This window comes from Eptesicus fuscus, chromosome 1 (assembly GCF_027574615.1).
Source record: "Eptesicus fuscus isolate TK198812 chromosome 1, DD_ASM_mEF_20220401, whole genome shotgun sequence".
NCBI classification, from domain to species: Eukaryota; Metazoa; Chordata; class Mammalia; order Chiroptera; family Vespertilionidae; genus Eptesicus; species Eptesicus fuscus.
In genome coordinates, this window is record NC_072473.1 from 117,413,390 (window position 1) to 117,430,642 (window position 17,253).

At 49.0% G+C, this 17,253-nt stretch overlaps 1 pseudogene; it reads right to left on the reverse strand.

Moving 5' to 3' along the window:
• Window positions 1-614: 614 nt before the first annotated feature.
• On the reverse strand, window positions 615-2,105 carry LOC103305369 (upstream-binding protein 1-like; annotated as a pseudogene).
• Between the last annotated feature and the right edge of the window lie 15,148 nt (window positions 2,106-17,253).

Consider the following 17,253-nt stretch of genomic DNA (forward strand, 5'->3'; position numbering starts at 1 on the left):
CTTGATAATGCAGCTCCCTTCCAGCTGTCTTCCTGCTAGATTCTTCCCCAATCTGGCATGATTACATAAGACTCAGACCCATAAATTTCTTCTGAGAAGGTACCAAACCTGACCACCAATCATGGTATCAGTGCATCACATCTCTCTGCAGACAGATTCCATGCTGGCTCCACAACAGCACTGTCCCACAGCCCCAGGTCAGCAGAAGGTTCAGGCAATAAAGGCCAAACTGGCACAGGAAGGTAAATATCCACAAGTACGTTTTTATACTCATTTCCAAACTGCATACAGTGGAAAAATACAGCAAAGACTGCTTCTAGGAACTCTATCTACGGGCTTCTGCCAGAGAAGCAGGCAGCCCTGCTTGCACCCTGGCCTCCAAGCACATGTGCTGTCCGGACATGTCTACACTCACAAGGATGCTTGGCTATGGCAGTGACAGTGAGGCGATTCACCTCTCATACAGCTCATCAGAAAGGTCATCTTGTGTTTTCAATATGAAATATTTCATACAGTAGTTTCTAATCCCAAGACTTCTTGGATTCAGTATTCACACAATTTTAAGTGTGACTTTATTTGGAACTGAATATAGTTCAGACTACATAAGACATCAATCACCTCAAAATTATGTGGATACCACCACTATTTGCAACTTTTACTGTGGAGAATTAAAAAAAAATCTCATCCTGAAAGTTCTGAACCAAATGATCTCTAACAAAAATGTGAATACCAGTAGGACCCTGCCTGTAAACCTGGTTATTTTGGTAGAAAGGAATATTAAACAGCAATGCAAGTTTTCGAGCAACTTCTAGGGCAACCACTTCTTCCAAGTAGATTGAATGATAAACAGAGGGTGTCCCACAGCCATTCTCAGCTCCACTGCCTACAACCTGCTGCTGCCTGGCTGCTCCTAGCAGACATAGATGGTTAAGCACGGCCTAACCGACCTTGACTTCAGTGAATTATAGAGCTGAATTCCATCCGCTGTACCACAAATTTGGACTAAATCTTCTTTTGTCAGTTTTAATAAGTCAGCACCTGAAAAACTGGAAAACAGTCTTGTGTTGGAAGAGAATCTGTTTTTGAGCAGCCACTGCTGTTTCCTGGGTCGTGGCTGAAGGCTGAAGTTGTTCACTAGAGGTCTGTGAAACTCCATCTCCCTGATGATTTGGGGAAGAATTACTGTCGGGGACACTGCAAGTGCTCCTCTGTGGGGAGTTAAAGGGGGTATTGTAGAGGGGCTATTGTTCACATTGCCTGGGGGTATCTGGCACATAGCCTGTGGGAGTATCTGGCCATAGAGAACACTTTGTGAGGATTGTGGTATCATAGGATGGCTAATACTTTTCATTTTCGTGAGGAGTTCTCTTCTCCATCTTCTCTCAGTCATTTTTTTTGGTTTTGTTTCAGGTCTGCACTTTTAGGCTTAAAAACCTTGATTTGGCAGCTATGTGTTCTCCATTTTCATTCTGCTTATAGGTGTCTACCTGGATGCTAAAAGGCACTCCTTTTTCACCTCCCTGCTTCTTCCATGGAGTAAATTATGTGCTGATGCAGTGCACCTGAATGAAAGCAGATGCGTGTTTCACAGGGTCCCACAGAAACTGAACTGCATTTAACTGGCTTGGATTTGTCCTTGTGTCAACTATTCCCACAGACACTGGAATTTCTAAATCAAGAAGTCTGTCTCCTGGGCAATTCCACTTCTAACTTTCAAGTTGCTGATTCTCTGCATACTCTCTATCATGGAATATAACTTTTAAGATACTTTTCACCAAATTTCCAATTATCTCAGGCATCTCTCCCATTTCTGATTTTCCAGCATCCAAATTTCATACCTTGGTTCAGGTAAGTGAGCATTTCATCATGCAGTTTTACTACTGGAGACACTGCAGCACACATCACATACTGAAAAGGAAGAAGGGGGATAGGTTCACCTTCCAATGCAAAGCTGGAATCTGCCTGCTTAAAGATGGGCAAGCCAAGACATCACTCATGCTGTAGGCGCTAGTGTCCAGCTCCTGCCCAATGCCAGAGAGGTTGGCATCAAAATCATGCACCAGCCTGGACTTGATCACCTTGTCCATCTTCAGTACCCAGGCCATCTTCCAGTCTCACTGATGCCAGGCACAAAGAGGCTAGTATCTGCGGGAGTGTCCTGGGGGAGAGGAGGCTCAGGTGAAGCCTTCAGGGTGGACAGAGCAAGTCAAGGAACTCCAGCGGGAGTGGCAGGGCCAGGGGCAGCACCTCCATCCCTGGCGCCAGCCCCATGCCTCATGCCACTGCCTGATACCACCCACCCCCTGTGCTCTAGAGCTGCAGCCTCTGGCAATCATCTCACCAAACCCAAGGCTGCATCCTTCCCAGGACTGCATGGGGGTGGGAGTTCATCCCACTGTGACAATCCTACACAGAAATAAGTAACTTCTATAAGCAGGGAAAAAATAATTGTTCCCTTATAATTTTTTTAAAGTGAACATCTAAGGCAGAAACTCAGATTCTAGAAAATCTTATTAATAGTCCCTGAGGAAAAGAAGGAGTGGATAAAGGGCCCCTCAGAGATGAGCCTTCGCCCAATCCCAGGCTTGGCCCACCTGCTCAGGCTCTACCAGCCGTTTAATCCCGCCGACATTGCTCTTCCAGCACAAAGGCAATATCCAAAATTTATAAAGAACTTAGACAACTCGCCGAAACCGGTTTGGCTCAGTGGATAGAGTGTCGGCCTGCGGACTCAAGGGTCCCAGGTTCGATTCCGGTCAAGGGCATGTACCTTGGTTGCGGGCACATCCCCAGTAGGGGGTGTGCAAGAGGCAGCTGATCGATGTTTCTCTCTCATCGATGTTTCTAACTCTCTATCCCTCTCTCTCTTCCTCTCTGTAAAAAATCAATAAAATATATTGACTCAACATCAAAAACAACAACAATCCAATTAAAAACTGGGCAGAGGACATATATATCCATGTGTTCATTGCAGCATTATTTACAATAGCCAAGACATGGAAGCAACCCAAGTGTACATCAATAGATGAATGGATAAAGAAGGGGGTACATATATACAATGGATAAAACTCAGCCATAAAAAAGAATGAAATCTTGCCATCTGCAACAACATGGATCAATCTAGACAATATTGTCCTGAGTGAAATAAGTCAGACAGAGAAAGGCAAATGCCATATGATTTCACTTATATCTAAAAAACAAAATAAATGAACAAGCAGAACAGAAACTTATAGATACAAAGAACAGACTGATGGTTGTCAGAGAGAAGGGGGGTTGGGGGGCTAGGTGAAAAAACTGAAGAGATTGAGAAGTACAGATTGGTAGTTACAAAATAACCATGGGGATGTAAAGTATAGCATAGGGAGTATAGTCAATAATATTATAATAACTATGTATGAGCCAGGTGGGTATTGGAAATATCAGGGGTAACACTTTGTAAAGTATATGATTGTCTAACCAATATGCCACACACCTGAAACTAATATAAGTAATATTGAATATAAACTGTAATTGAAAAAAAAAATTAAAAAAGAAGTACTAATTGGTAGTTACAGAATAGTAATGGGTATATAAAGTAAGCAAAGGGAATATAGTCAATATTGTAACAACTATGTATGGTGTTAGATAGGTACTAGATTATCAGAACAATCACTATATAAGTTATATAAATGTCAAATCATTGCATTGTACGCCTGAAACATAATATTGTACATCCAATATCATTGAAAAATAAAAAAATACTTTTAAACATATTTTACTGATTTTTTAGAGAGAGAGGAAGGGAGAGGGATAGAAAGATAGAAACATCAATGAGTGAGAAACACCATCGATCTGTTGCCTCCTGCACGCCCCCCACGGGGATCAAGCCCACAACCCAGGCATGTGCCCTGACCAGGAATTGAACCGGTAGCCTCTTGGTTCCTGGCCTGGTGCTCAACCACTGAGCTAAACTGGCTGGGCTAAAAAAATTATTTTTTAAAAAAGGAGAAAAAATACTCTCCTAGTCTTTGCAAATTCTGTCTGTATTGGACACTCCCTCAATACTTAGCCACTCTCTTAACAACACTACCTTAGCTTTCACTTCTGAGTTGGGCTGAGCCTAAAGATCAGCCATAGGTGAAAACTTAAGGCCTTCACAGGTTTTCTACGACCATAAACGTGACTTTTCAGATTCCCTATTATTTGTGGGAGCTTTTCAATTCTTTTATTCTTCAAATTAACTCCCCAGATTTTCCACTCGGCTTTCAACATGTCTATTGTTTCCTCCAATTATAATATTTTGCTCCAGGCAGCAGTAGATTGTTCACTTGCCTTACAGTGTTTGTTTGTTTGTTTGTTTTGACAAACACCCTTTGTTTAGGACTTTTCTTCACTGAGAGAGTTCTGAGTTAGGAAAACAAACAAACTCTTGTATCAGGCCTTTAAGGAACCTTCAGTTAGGTCAAAGCAGATACATACAACTTCTTAGGAATAAGCTCTACTCTGCTCCCTCTGAAAATAGGAGCCTACACCAAGAATATGAGTGCTGTCTTTAAGGTAACTGCTATGCTAGGGAGGGGAATGCTGAAAGGCTAATTAAAGCACCACAGAGCTCTACATCCATGTTTAAGTCACCTTTTTCTTTATTCAGCTATTGCCTGACTCCTATAAATCTTTGTTTATTTACCAATTCCAAAAAAGTTGATTTTGACAGTTTTCACTCATTTTTTCATTGTTTATTTTAATATTAGAGGCCTGGTGCATGAATTCATGCACCAGTGGGGACCCTCGGCCTGGCCTGCGGGATATGGGCTGAAACCGGCTCTCCAACATCCCTCGAGGGGTCCCGGATTGCGAAAGGGTGCAGGCCAGGCCAAGGGACCCCACCGGTGCACAGTCGGGGCCGGGAAAGGACTATGGTAGGGGTCCAGGGTGTGTCCAGCCCAACTCGCCCAGTACCCCAGCAGCAAATTAACCTACCTGTTGGAGCATCTGCACCTTGGTGGTCAGTGCATGTCATAGCGACTGGTCAACCAGTTGACTATCTGCCCCCTGGTGGTCAGTGAACATCATAGTAAGCAGTTGAGTGGCCTTAGCATGTCATTAGCATATTACGCTTTGATTGATTGAACAGACAACCGGATGACTGGACACTTAGCATATTAGGCTTTTATTATATAGGATGTTGGCCCTTGGAGTTCCCTCATCCATAATTTTCATTCTTGGATCATTTTATGAAAGTAGCAGATGGATATGGTCAGGAAGGAAAGTAGATGCAAGTATCAAAAGAGATATAACTCACTTTTGCTTGTGTACTATTTTAACAATTATGAAGCATTCCCACCATGGTGACTATATAAAGAAGTGTGACAGATGTGATTCTCATTCATAGTTCATATTGTTGAAGGCCAAGTCATCTTTTGTTTTTGTGATATTAGTAATGAAGGGGTAAGAGGAAACTGTATTTTTGCCAGAGAATCTATATGTAGAAGATATCAGAGGCCTAATCAGATTTGGAAGAGAATTTAGAGATAAGCCAGTAATGTTGCAATTTGGAGGTTTCTGCAACCAAGTTCTAACATTTGAGAAGAAAAAAGAGGAAGCAAAATTGGGAACAGGGTAAAGTTAAATTGTGATACAGACTTATAAAATTTTGGTCAATTCCACCAGAAGCTATGTAGCATATATAGCCCTTCAGACTTGTCCTACAGTGGACCTGAATAATTGGGCCTTTATACCCCACTTAAAGCAGTTATTGGCTAATGGCTGCCTCTGAAAGTAAATGAGCTCAAATAGTATAATTCTCTGCAGCTGAATTACTATCTAGAGCTGCTGACAGCTGAGGCAACTAGTCCTTCTTTGATACATCTCTGAGTCGACCATAAGTAGAATTTCTAGTTTGTATTAGAAACATGTTAATATATTTGGCACTGTTCCATATGCAGATAGCGCTTTGAAGAGAGGTATATAATATAAAGGTTAATTTTATTCCTAGATAGCAAGAGGGATATACATTATTAAGAAAATCTCATTTAAAAGCCCTTCACTGGTGCTTCTTAAGAAAGTAGATTTCAAGTCAACTTATACTTCAAAGAAAAATAAAGAAACCTGAAAATGGAAGCAAGCTCTGCAGAGAAAAAGTTGTGCTAAGATGAGAGATATCTATATATTATTTAACAACAATTTTTGCTTGACTGTTTTTTCCCAAAGATGATCTGGGGACAGAATAGATGTAGTCTTCTCACTGAAAATTTATTTAGGTAAATCACATCAGAAGCCTGTAGAGCATATTCCTTCTATGGTTTTAATATATTACCCTTTTCAACCATAAAACTATACATCAATGTACCCCACTATTGGTCATAAAATGGCATTAAGGACATATAATCCAGACTGAATCCCTAAAAAACACAGTTATTCTAATTTTAAAGACCATGCCAAATAAGATTATAAAGGACAGCATATCTCGTATTTTCCAGAAATATGATATTGCTGATCAAGAAGTTAAAAGAATATCATCCTATCTAATAAAAGGGTAATATGCAAATTAACTGTGACTCTGTCACAAAGATGGCAGCACCCATAGCCACAAGATGGAGGTGCCCAGTCCTCTCAGCCCCACTGGAGTCCCCCAGTCCCGGGGGGGGGGGGGGGCAGCAGCTAAGAGCGGGCAGCGTGAGCAGCCTGGTGGAATGCTTGCTTCGTCACCGTGGTGACGAGGCAAAAGGCAAGCGTTCCGTACCTGGCTGCGGATGGGCCTCTGGCCAGGCCGGGGTGTGGAACACTTGCATAAGAAGAGAAGAAATCGGAGAGCTGAGCAGAGTCTAGTGGCCCCTGACTCCTGGTCAAGGTCAAGTCTGGGCGGCCAGAGGGTGGAGGGGGTGGAGGATAGTGTGACAGGAGGGGCTGGTAGCAGAGGCACAGGGGTGAAAGCCGGCTGAGAAAGAGGAAGAAAGCCCTTTACCGGAATTCCTGAGAACAAGGAGGGAAGTCATTTGCATTCCCCAGCCACAGATGGGCCTCTGGCCAGGGCGGATGGGCCTCTGGGCTGTGGAGAGCCTCTGGGCAGCGGGCACGGAGTGGCCAGGCCCCACAGAGAGCTACTGGCACATGGATTTGTGTGCAGGGCTACTAGTATAAAACTAATGCCTCTCCTTCCTGACTTGTTATGGAAAGGGCACAGAAATATTAGATATATTAAACACCCATCAATATTAGTTAATGATGATATTGTGTTAGGTTATCCATGAGCTCTGATTTCAAAGTTAGTAATTTGTCTTCTTTTAAATCTCTTATTTTTCCTGCTATCCAGTGTTACAATAGAACACTTATGCATTCTTTGTCATTAAAAAAGTGTTTACTCCTAGAAAAACCTGAAGAATAAGTAAATGTCTCCTTTCTAAAATAAAATGCATCTGCAAGGTTTTAAGGATAAAGTAATTAATTTGTGTCTCCTATTTCTTTGTAGCTGAAAGGAAAATGCCAAGATTCTTAGAACATTGGCTCATTTGTATGTAAGAGTGAATTTGCCAAGTAAATTGATACAGCCCTTAACAGACCCTTTTTCTCCATTTTCAGTTCTTTGCCAAATGCCTTTATCATCTCATAGCAATACTCTAAAGGTTTAATACAACTGAGAAGATGGGGACAACTTAAAATTTTGGTCTGACTGAACAAGCTACTATGGTATATCAATTTAAATTTTAAAAGTCCTAGACAGGAAACCATAAAAATACTAGAGGAATCTACAGGCAGAAAAATCTCTGACATATGCCAAAAGAACTTCTTCACTGATACTGCTCCTAGGGCAATGGAAGCTAAAGAGAAAATAAACAAATGGGATTACATCAAAATAAAAAGCGTTTGCACAGCAACGGAAACCATCAATAAAACAACAAGAAAGCCCACTGCATGGGAGAACATATTTGCCAATGATGTCAACGATAAGGGTTTAATCTCCAACATTTACAGGGAACTCATGCAGCTTAACAAAAAGAAGATAAACAACCCAATCAAAAAATGGGCAACTGATCTAAATAGACACTTTTTGAAAGAAGACAGAAGGAAGGCCAAGAGACATATGAAAAACTGCTCTAAATCACTAATCATCAGAGAGATGCAAATCAAAACAACAATGCGGTACCATCTCACACCTGTCAGAATGGCCATTATCAACAAGTCAACAAATGACAAGCGCTGGCGAAGATGTGGAGAAAAAGGAACCCTCGTGCACTGCTGGTGGGAATGCAGACTGGTGCAGCCACTGTGGAGAACAGTATGAAGTTTCCTTAAAAAACTAAAAATAGAACTCCCATTTGACCCAGTGATCCCTCTTCTAGGAATATATCCTAAGAAACTGGAAACATCAATCAGAAAGGATATATGCACCCCTATGTTCATAGCAGCACAATTCACCATAGCTAAGATTTGGAAACAGCCTAAGTGCCCATCAGCAGATGAGTGGATTAAAAAACTCTGGTACATCTACACAATGGAATACTACGCTGCGGTAAAAATGAAGGAGCTCTTACCATTTGCAACAATATGGATGGAGATGGAGAACATTATGCTTAGTGAAATAAGCCAGGCAGAGAAAGATAAATATCACATGATCTCACTCATTTGTGGAATATAATGAACAACATAAACTGATGGGGCCAAAAATAGATCCAGAAACAGAGAAACATCAATCAGAATGTCAAACCTCAGGGAAGAAATTGTGAGGTAACCAGAAACCCAAGAATGCATGAGAACGTCTTTCCAGCCATGCTAGCAATCATCAGATGTAAGGTAATTTTACCCGGGACAAGAGGGTAAGTATTTTGGACTTATGCTCCTGACTCTTCATGGGTAAGACCACTCATGTGGGCTGATCCCCTGACTAATGTAGTTACCAATAATACCAAACACCTTGGTCATCCAGGAGGTCCATGGGTGGGGCAAGAAAGTATAAATACACAGGGGTCTCCACCCAGCTTCCCTTTTGTATGACACAAAATCAAAACAATGCCCCTTTGTGTGTAAAATTAAAGAGAGGTTTCTGGCTTGTGTGGACACCAAAGAAAGGGTGTCACTACTATCACTACTTGCCCGCGGTAGAAGTGCAGAAAATGTAACTAAGATCTTGTCTATACAAAAAGAAATAGACAGCCAGTTTGAAAGGGTATTGCTATGGACTAGAACAAAGAATATCCTTACATGATATTATTCTACACTGTCATTAAAATTTTTCCCAGATTTGGATCACCCCCATTACTTATAATAGTTCCTCACGCCCATGGCGGGGGGGGGGGGGGGGGAATCATCTGTTTGGTGTTTGAAGACAAACGTAACACATCTTTTGATATTTTAGAATTACAACAGCATATTATATAATTACCCCAAACAAACTTACAAACTAATTCTTTGAATGTCTGGAAGCAATTTAAAAAGGACATGAAAGGGTTTAATCCCTTCCACTATGTAGAGGGCCCCCTGGGAAGGCACCTGAGCATTCTAAATTGGCCCCTCTTGCCCTTTTGGCCAAGAGCGACCTGCTTCTCACAATCCAATTGTCCACAGCTGTTGCCTGAGCTTCTGTTCATGCCAAGGTTGAAACCTCGTGATGGCTGGTACCATGGATCTGTCTCTTGCCCAGTGGGGTGAGCTGGGCCTCCTTGGAGAAGAAACCTGGGTTCCACAAGATATGTGATCAGTGCTGGGACCCTGCCAGCAGGCAAGGGGATCCCAAGGCAGGTGCTGGGCGTGGAGGCCATGGGGGCATAGGCGACCAAGGAGACAGAACTAAACCTCACATCACCCTGCTTGGCCCCGGAGGATGGCTGGTTAGCCAGAGACGGGTAAGATTCCTCAGGGAAGGAACAACCTAAGACAGGCACAGTCGCACAGGGGCCATCAGGAGAGAACTTGGGGGTCAACAGAGGTGGGGCACAGACCTTCACCCCCCAAGTTTGCAGGGGCCTGAACCCTCACCCCTGCTGAAGGAGATCTCCTGCCCCCATGGCTGCTCAGCTTCACATGCCCAGCTCAAATCGGGACCCAGGTAACAGAGACTTGGCCGACAGCAGATGCCCTCTCACTGCAACAAGACTTGATGGAGATGTCTTGCACCCATTATCTGGGGAACTGGGGTCTAGGATATCTAAATCCAGCCTAGCACCAGGAATGCTCAGGGCCTACTCAAGAAGGCAAATAATCCTCTCCACTAATAATTACAGAGTAAAACAAGATGGTTGTTAGAGTATTAAATTTGACAGTAAAATAGTAGTCAAGTTTTCAGACTAATTTAAATTGGCCAATTAAAATAAGCAAATACTCTAGAAAAATCAATTGTACTGGACAAAAAAGCTGTTACTAAAGTGTTACCTAAAATTTTTATTGGTAGTTCATCTCATGGTAAAATTGCATAACATATAATGAACCTAAAGCAGTCACATTTTAGTCCAAAAAGGTAAAATTTAAAAGCTATCAAGATTACAGCATAAAGTTTCCAAAAGCTTCCCAATATTTAAACCAAAAAAAGGGGGGATAGTAGAAGAATATCATGTAAGGAAAAATATCCTGCAAATAAATTACATCTAGAAAATTTTTACTTTAGAAAATGAACTTTCATTTGTAATGCTAACAGCAAGTCACCCAGGTAAAACATACATGGTGTCAAAACAAGCCAAAGGAAAATCATTTGGGCAAAAAAATGAAAAAGGATCGCAAGTCAAATTTATAGAAAATATTCCTTTATTAACTTTTGGTCGAGAATATGTTTGTATATTTTCAGAAAACAACTCCAAGACACGTGGATTCCTGCAACAGAGAGGAATTGACAGGAGTGCTCCAGCCATGAAGTCAGAAGAGAAACAGTCCAGAGATGCAACACGCTGACGATGCCTTGCCATACTAGCAGTCAGCAGATATGCGTCACTGCAGATTGCCCAGGACCAAACCAGAGAGGGTCGGACCTGCAATACCACCATATGTCCACCATCCAGAACTGAAATATCATTGCTGTTATGAACACATTAACAACTGTTGGACATAGAAACCGGGACTCGGAGGAAACCAAGATGGCGGCATAGGTTAAACACCTAACCTGCAGCCGGGCACAACAATTTCAAAAATACAACTAGAGGTCAGAACGGACATCGTCCAGAACCACAGGAGAGCTGGCGGACTGAAATACCCACAGCTGGGGGGAAGGAGAAGGCCACGGGCACAGTCGGGGAAGCCGTAAAAGCCTGAGGTATGGAGAAACGGGCGGAGACACGAGCACACGCGCCTGCGGGGAGGATGGAACCGGAGAGGAGGGGGCGGCTGATGACCTGGCCGGAGTTCACTGGCAGGAAGGAGATAAAGGCTCCGGAGTGCACTGAGCACCAGCTCCAATTGCACTGAACCCCATTCCGGGCGAAACCCTGGGAAACTCACTCACTTTCGCAACTCCGCCGCCCCCGCAGGCCGCCCGGCCCAGGACGCTGGGGACGCCGCTGCGGCGGCGGCGCCCGGAGCCCGGCGGCCTCCCAGCACCCGTCCCCGCCGCGCAGCCCCCGCGCGCCTGGTGCAGCGGGCCGGGCGCCCTCTCCGTGCACCTCCCGGCGGCACTAGACCTCAGTAGAGTTGACTGAATTCAAGGGATTAAGAAGTATAAATTGGGGGGACGCCGCGGCGGCGACGTCCGGAACGCGGCGATGGCGGTGCCTGGAGCTCGGCGGCCGCCCAGCGCCCGTCCCAGCCGCGTGGCCCTCGCGCGCCTGGTTCCGCGGGACGCGCGCAACGCGCACTGGATGGAGGCCCGGGCGCCCTTTCCGTGCACCTCCCAGCGGCGCTAGACTTCAGTAGAGTTGACTGAAATGAAGGGATTAAGAGGTACAGATTGGGAAGTATGAAAAAGATGGCGGCGGAGGTTAGGGGCTGTTCTGTTGCCTCGCACCCAGCGAAATCGGAGGGGATGAGGTGTGGAGGTGCGTGGGTCTGGCTGGTGGCGGGGGAGAGGGGCTTTTGTTCCAAACCTAGGGGAGATTGGCTCCCCATCACCCTGAAACCCATCTTCTGGCGAACCCCGGGAGACACACATGCCTGCGGGGAGAGGCGGGACTCTTGCGGAGGTGCGCCCAGCAATCAGTGTTTGCTGCGCTGGAGTGCGGAACGAGGGGACTTAGATACGTGGAAGGCAGAAGGACCAGACTCACAGCCATCTTGGCTCGCCGCACCATGGCCTGTGGGCGCCCTGAGACCCCGCCCCCCCCTGGGACCCGCCCCGCACGTTTTGAAGACCTGCCCCGCAAATCTTGCAGGCACACCTGCGCCCCAAGCAACGGCTTATGCATGTGGGTGGCCTGCCCTCTGGCAGCGGACCAGATGATCTGCTGTTCTAGTCCGACTGCTCCAGGGCCACTCAGACAGGAGGAAGAAACTACAGTTTTTGCTGTAATCCTTGCTGAGTGCCTAAGGCAGTAGCTGATCTACACCCCATTGGAGACCCAGAAACGAGGGCATCTGGTGGTCTGTGGGAGATGACACCAGATTTCAACCACGTGCATAAGGGACACATTCAACGGGAATATTCAGTGAGCGCCAAAGCTTTGCTGCACCAAGACCCGGCCCATAAACGTGTCTCCTGCACAGCAACTCTTCCTTTATAGACAAAGAGAGCCCCCCCAGTGACACCAACAACAATCAAGACTTAACTATACAAAGGAGGACCAAGATGGAGGCATAGGGCGGAAGCCTGATTGTTGCCTACCACAACAACTTTGAGACTACGACAAGAGAGCAGAGCAGACACCATCCAAGACCACCATAGGGCTGGCTGAGTAGATGCTCTACAACTAGAATAAAAAAGGGGTATGTGGGATGATGCTGATGCCGGTGACCCAAAGACCACACTTTAAGAACTACGGCTCAGGCGACACAAAAGAACTAAGGCTCAGGCGATACAACAGCGGCCTGGAACGTGCTCGGCGCAGATCCCCCGGCGGTCTCCAGCTGAGAGGACGGCTCCACTGGCAGCCAAGCACGGACAGACGAACCCCTATGAGACATGGGGTGGGAGACTCCGCGCTTGCTGACCTCTGAGTCCGTCAAGAATCTCAACGCCCCAGAAGCGGCCAGGTGCGCATGCTCGGCGACCAGCCACCGATGCAGACCCAAGGGCCGACGCAGCGACGCCAGACTGGCCCACCGCCATGCACCGGGTGCACCGGAGCTTCGCCGAGCCGCCGCCCGACGAGTTCTGCAGCAGCCATACTGGAGCTCTGGAAGGATGGCCAGGGGAATTGCTGAGGGGGGATTGACCGGCAGGAATTGGGATCGGGAAGACGGGGCCCCGATGAGACCCGGGTGCGGGCGGGGTTGCGCGCCTCTGGGCTCGGGTGTGGTCACACGCCTCTGGGTATAAGTGAGGCCTCACGTCCCTGGGTCTAGGTGAGGCCACATGCCCCTGGGTCCAGGTGAGGCCGGACTCCGGGTCCGGGTGAGGCCAAGTGCCCCTGGATCCGGATGACGCTGGATCCCGTGCCCGGGCGAGGCCAAGCGCCCCTGGGTCTGGGAGAGCCCACACACCCCTGGGTCCAGGCGAGACCATGTGTCCCTGGATCCGGGTGAGGCCGCGTGCACCTAGGCCCGGGTGAGCCCAAGTGGCCCTGGGTCTGGGAGAGGCTAAGCGTCCCTGGGTCCGGGTGAGACCATGTGTCCCTGGATCTGGGTGAGGCCTCGTGCACCTAGGCCCGGGTGAGCCCAAGTGGCCCTGGGTCTGGGGGAGGCCAAGCGCCCCTGGGTCCGGGTGAGACCATGTGTCCCTGGATCTGGATGAGGCCTCGTGCACCTAGGCCCGGGTGAGCCCAAGTGGCCCTGGGTCTGGGGGAGGCCAAGCGCCCCTGGGTCCGGGTGAGACCATGCGTCCCTGGATCCGGATGAGGCCTCGTGCACCTAGGCCCGGGTGAGCCCAAGTGGCCCTGGGTCTGGGAGAGGCCACGCGTCCCTGGGTCCGGGTGAGACCATGTGTCCCTGGATCTGGGTGAGGCCTCGTGCACCTAGGCCCGGGTGAGCCCAAGTGGCCCTGGGTCTGGGAGTGGCCAAACGTTCCTGGGTCTGGATGAGACCGTGTGTCCCTGGATCCGGGTGAGGCCTCGTGCACCTAGGCCCGGGTGAGCCCAAGTGGCCCTGGGTCGGGGAGAGGCCAAGCGTCCCTGGGTCCGGGTGAGACCATGCGTCCCTGGATCCGGGTGAGGCCTCGTGCACCTAGGCCCGGGTGAGCCCAAGTGGCCCTGGGTCTGGGAGAGGCCAAGCGTCCCTGGGTCCGGGTGAGACCAGGTGTCCCAGGATCCGGGTGAGGCCTCGTGCACCTAGGCCCGGGTGAGCCCAAGTGGCCCTGGGTCTGGGAGAGGCCAAGCGTCCCTGGGTCCGGGTGAGACCATGCGTCCCTGGATCCGGATGAGGCCTCGTGCACCTAGGCCCGGGTGAGCCCAAGTGGCCCTGGGTCTGGGAGAGGCCAAGCGTCCCTGGGTCCGGGTGAGACCATGTGTCCCTGGATCCGGATGAGGCCTCGTGCACCTAGGCCCGGGTGAGGCCACGTGCCCCTGGGTCTGGGAGAGGCTAAGCGTCCCTGGGTCCGGGTGAGACCATGTGTCCCTGGATCTGGGTGAGGCCTCGTGCACCTAGGCCCGGGTGAGCCCAAGTGGCCCTGGGTCTGGGAGTGGCCAAACGTTCCTGGGTCTGGGTGAGACCATGTGTCCCTGGATCCGGATGAGGCCTCGTGCACCTAGGCCTGGGTGAGCCCAAGTGGCCCTGGGTCGGGGAGAGGCCAAGCATCCCTGGGTCCGGGTGAGACCATGCGTCCCTGGATCCGGGTGAGGCCTCGTGCACCTAGGCCCGGGTGAGCCCAAGTGGCCCTGGGTCTGGGAGAGGCCAAGCATCCCTGGGTCAGGGTGAGACCATGTGTCCCAGGATCCGGGTGAGGCCTCGTGCACCTAGGCCCGGGTGAGCCCAAGTGGCCCTGGGTCTGGGAGAGGCCAAGCGTCCCTGGGTCCGGGTGAGACCATGCGTCCCTGGATCCGGATGAGGCCTCGTGCACCTAGGCCCGGGTGAGCCCAAGTGGCCCTGGGTCTGGGAGAGGCCAAGCGTCCCTGGGTCCGGGTGAGACCGTGTGTCCCTGGATCCGGATGAGGCCTCGTGCACCTAGGCCCGGGTGAGGCCACGTGCCCCTGGGTCTGGGAGAGGCTAAGCGTCCCTGGGTCCGGGTGAGACCATGTGTCCCTGGATCTGGGTGAGGCCTCGTGCACCTAGGCCCGGGTGAGCCCAAGTGGCCCTGGGTCTGGGAGTGGCCAAACGTTCCTGGGTCTGGGTGAGACCGTGTGTCCCTGGATCCGGGTGAGGCCTCGTGCACCTAGGCCCGGGTGAGCCCAAGTGGCCCTGGGTCGGGGAGAGGCCAAGCGTCCCTGGGTCCGGGTGAGACCATGCGTCCCTGGATCCGGGTGAGGCCTCGTGCACCTAGGCCCGGGTGAGCCCAAGTGGCCCTGGGTCTGGGAGAGGCCAAGCATCCCTGGGTCCGGGTGAGACCAGGTGTCCCAGGATCCGGGTGAGGCCTCGTGCACCTAGGCCCGGGTGAGCCCAAGTGGCCCTGGGTCTGGGAGAGGCCAAGCGTCCCTGGGTCCGGGTGAGACCATGCGTCCCTGGATCCGGATGAGGCCTCGTGCACCTAGGCCCGGGTGAGCCCAAGTGGCCCTGGGTCTGGGAGAGGCCAAGCATCCCTGGGTCCGGGTAAGACCATGTGTCCCTGGATCCGGATGAGGCCTCGTGCACCTAGGCCCGGGTGAGGCCACGTGCCCCTGGGTCTGGGAGAGGCTAAGCGTCCCTGGGTCCGGGTGAGACCATGTGTCCCTGGATCTGGGTGAGGCCTCGTGCACCTAGGCCCGGGTGAGCCCAAGTGGCCCTGGGTCTGGGAGAGGCCAAGCGTCCCTGGGTACGGGTGAAGCCAGATCCTGGGTCCGGGTGAGGCCGTGCGCCCCTGGATCCATCCGGGTGAGGCTGGGTCCCAGGCCCAGGTGAGAACACGCGCCCCTTGGGTATGGGTGAGGCCACGTGCCCCTTAGTCCGGGTGACGCCGTGCCCCTGGGTTCGGCCGAGACCAAACCAGAGGGAGTCGGACCTCCGTTACCACCATTTGTCCACCATCCAGAGCTGAGGGGTCAGTGCTGACATGTACACATAAGGAACTACTGGACATCGAAATTGGGTCTCAAAAGAACTGTTGGTCCAGGGGGAAGCTCGCTACAGATTGATTCATTTGCCTGTCAGCATAAATATTATTGCTCGTCTCACATTCAGTTCTTATTAGTATATATCTAGTGACATATGATCTCGTTCATCTAGAGGAAATGATGAACAACATAGACTGAGGAACAAGAACAGAACCAGAAGCAAGGAGGCATCGATCGGATTATCGGGCCTCAGAGGGAGGATAGAAGAGGGTAGGGGGAGGGTGGGGGAGGGGGAGAGTTCAACCAAAGGACCTGTATGCATGCATATAAGCCTATCCAACGGTTAAGTTCAACAGGGGATTGGGGCATGCGTGGGGAGAGGGGTGGGATGGGAATGGGGGGATGAGGACAAATATGTGACACCTTAATCAATAAAGAAATTAAAAAAAAAAAAAAAAGAAACCGGGACTCAAAAGAACTATTGGCCCAGAAAGAAACTCACTATATACTGATTCATTTGCCTCTCAGCATAACTATTATTGCTTGTCTCATTTTCGGTTCCTATAAGTGTATTCCTAGTATCACATGAGCTCACTCATCTAGGGGAAAAGATGAACAACATAGACTGAAGAACAAGAACAGCACTGATCAGACTGTCAGACCTCAGAGGGAAGGTAGGGGAGGGTGGGGAAGGGAGATAGATCAACCAAAGGACTTGTGTGCTTGCATATGAGCCTAACCAGTGATCACGGACAACAGGGGGAGGGGGGCTTGCGTGTTGGGGGGTTTGGGAAGGGAACGGGGGGAGGGGGTTGATGACAAATATGTGATACCTTAATCAATAAAGTAATTTAAAAAAATAAATTTTAAAAGTCCTGAGCCAAAGAGTCCTTACTTGTGTGATATATTATACATATCTATACCAATATGAAGGATTCTATACAAACACAGTTGAGGAAAATCCAGGCAGTACTAAGTACTATAGTCTAACAGGAACCCAGAAGCAGCAAAACTTCTCAAGTCAATAAACAAAATCATTCTCATATTTAGGAGCATGTTGTGATCAGTAATATAAATGGGTACA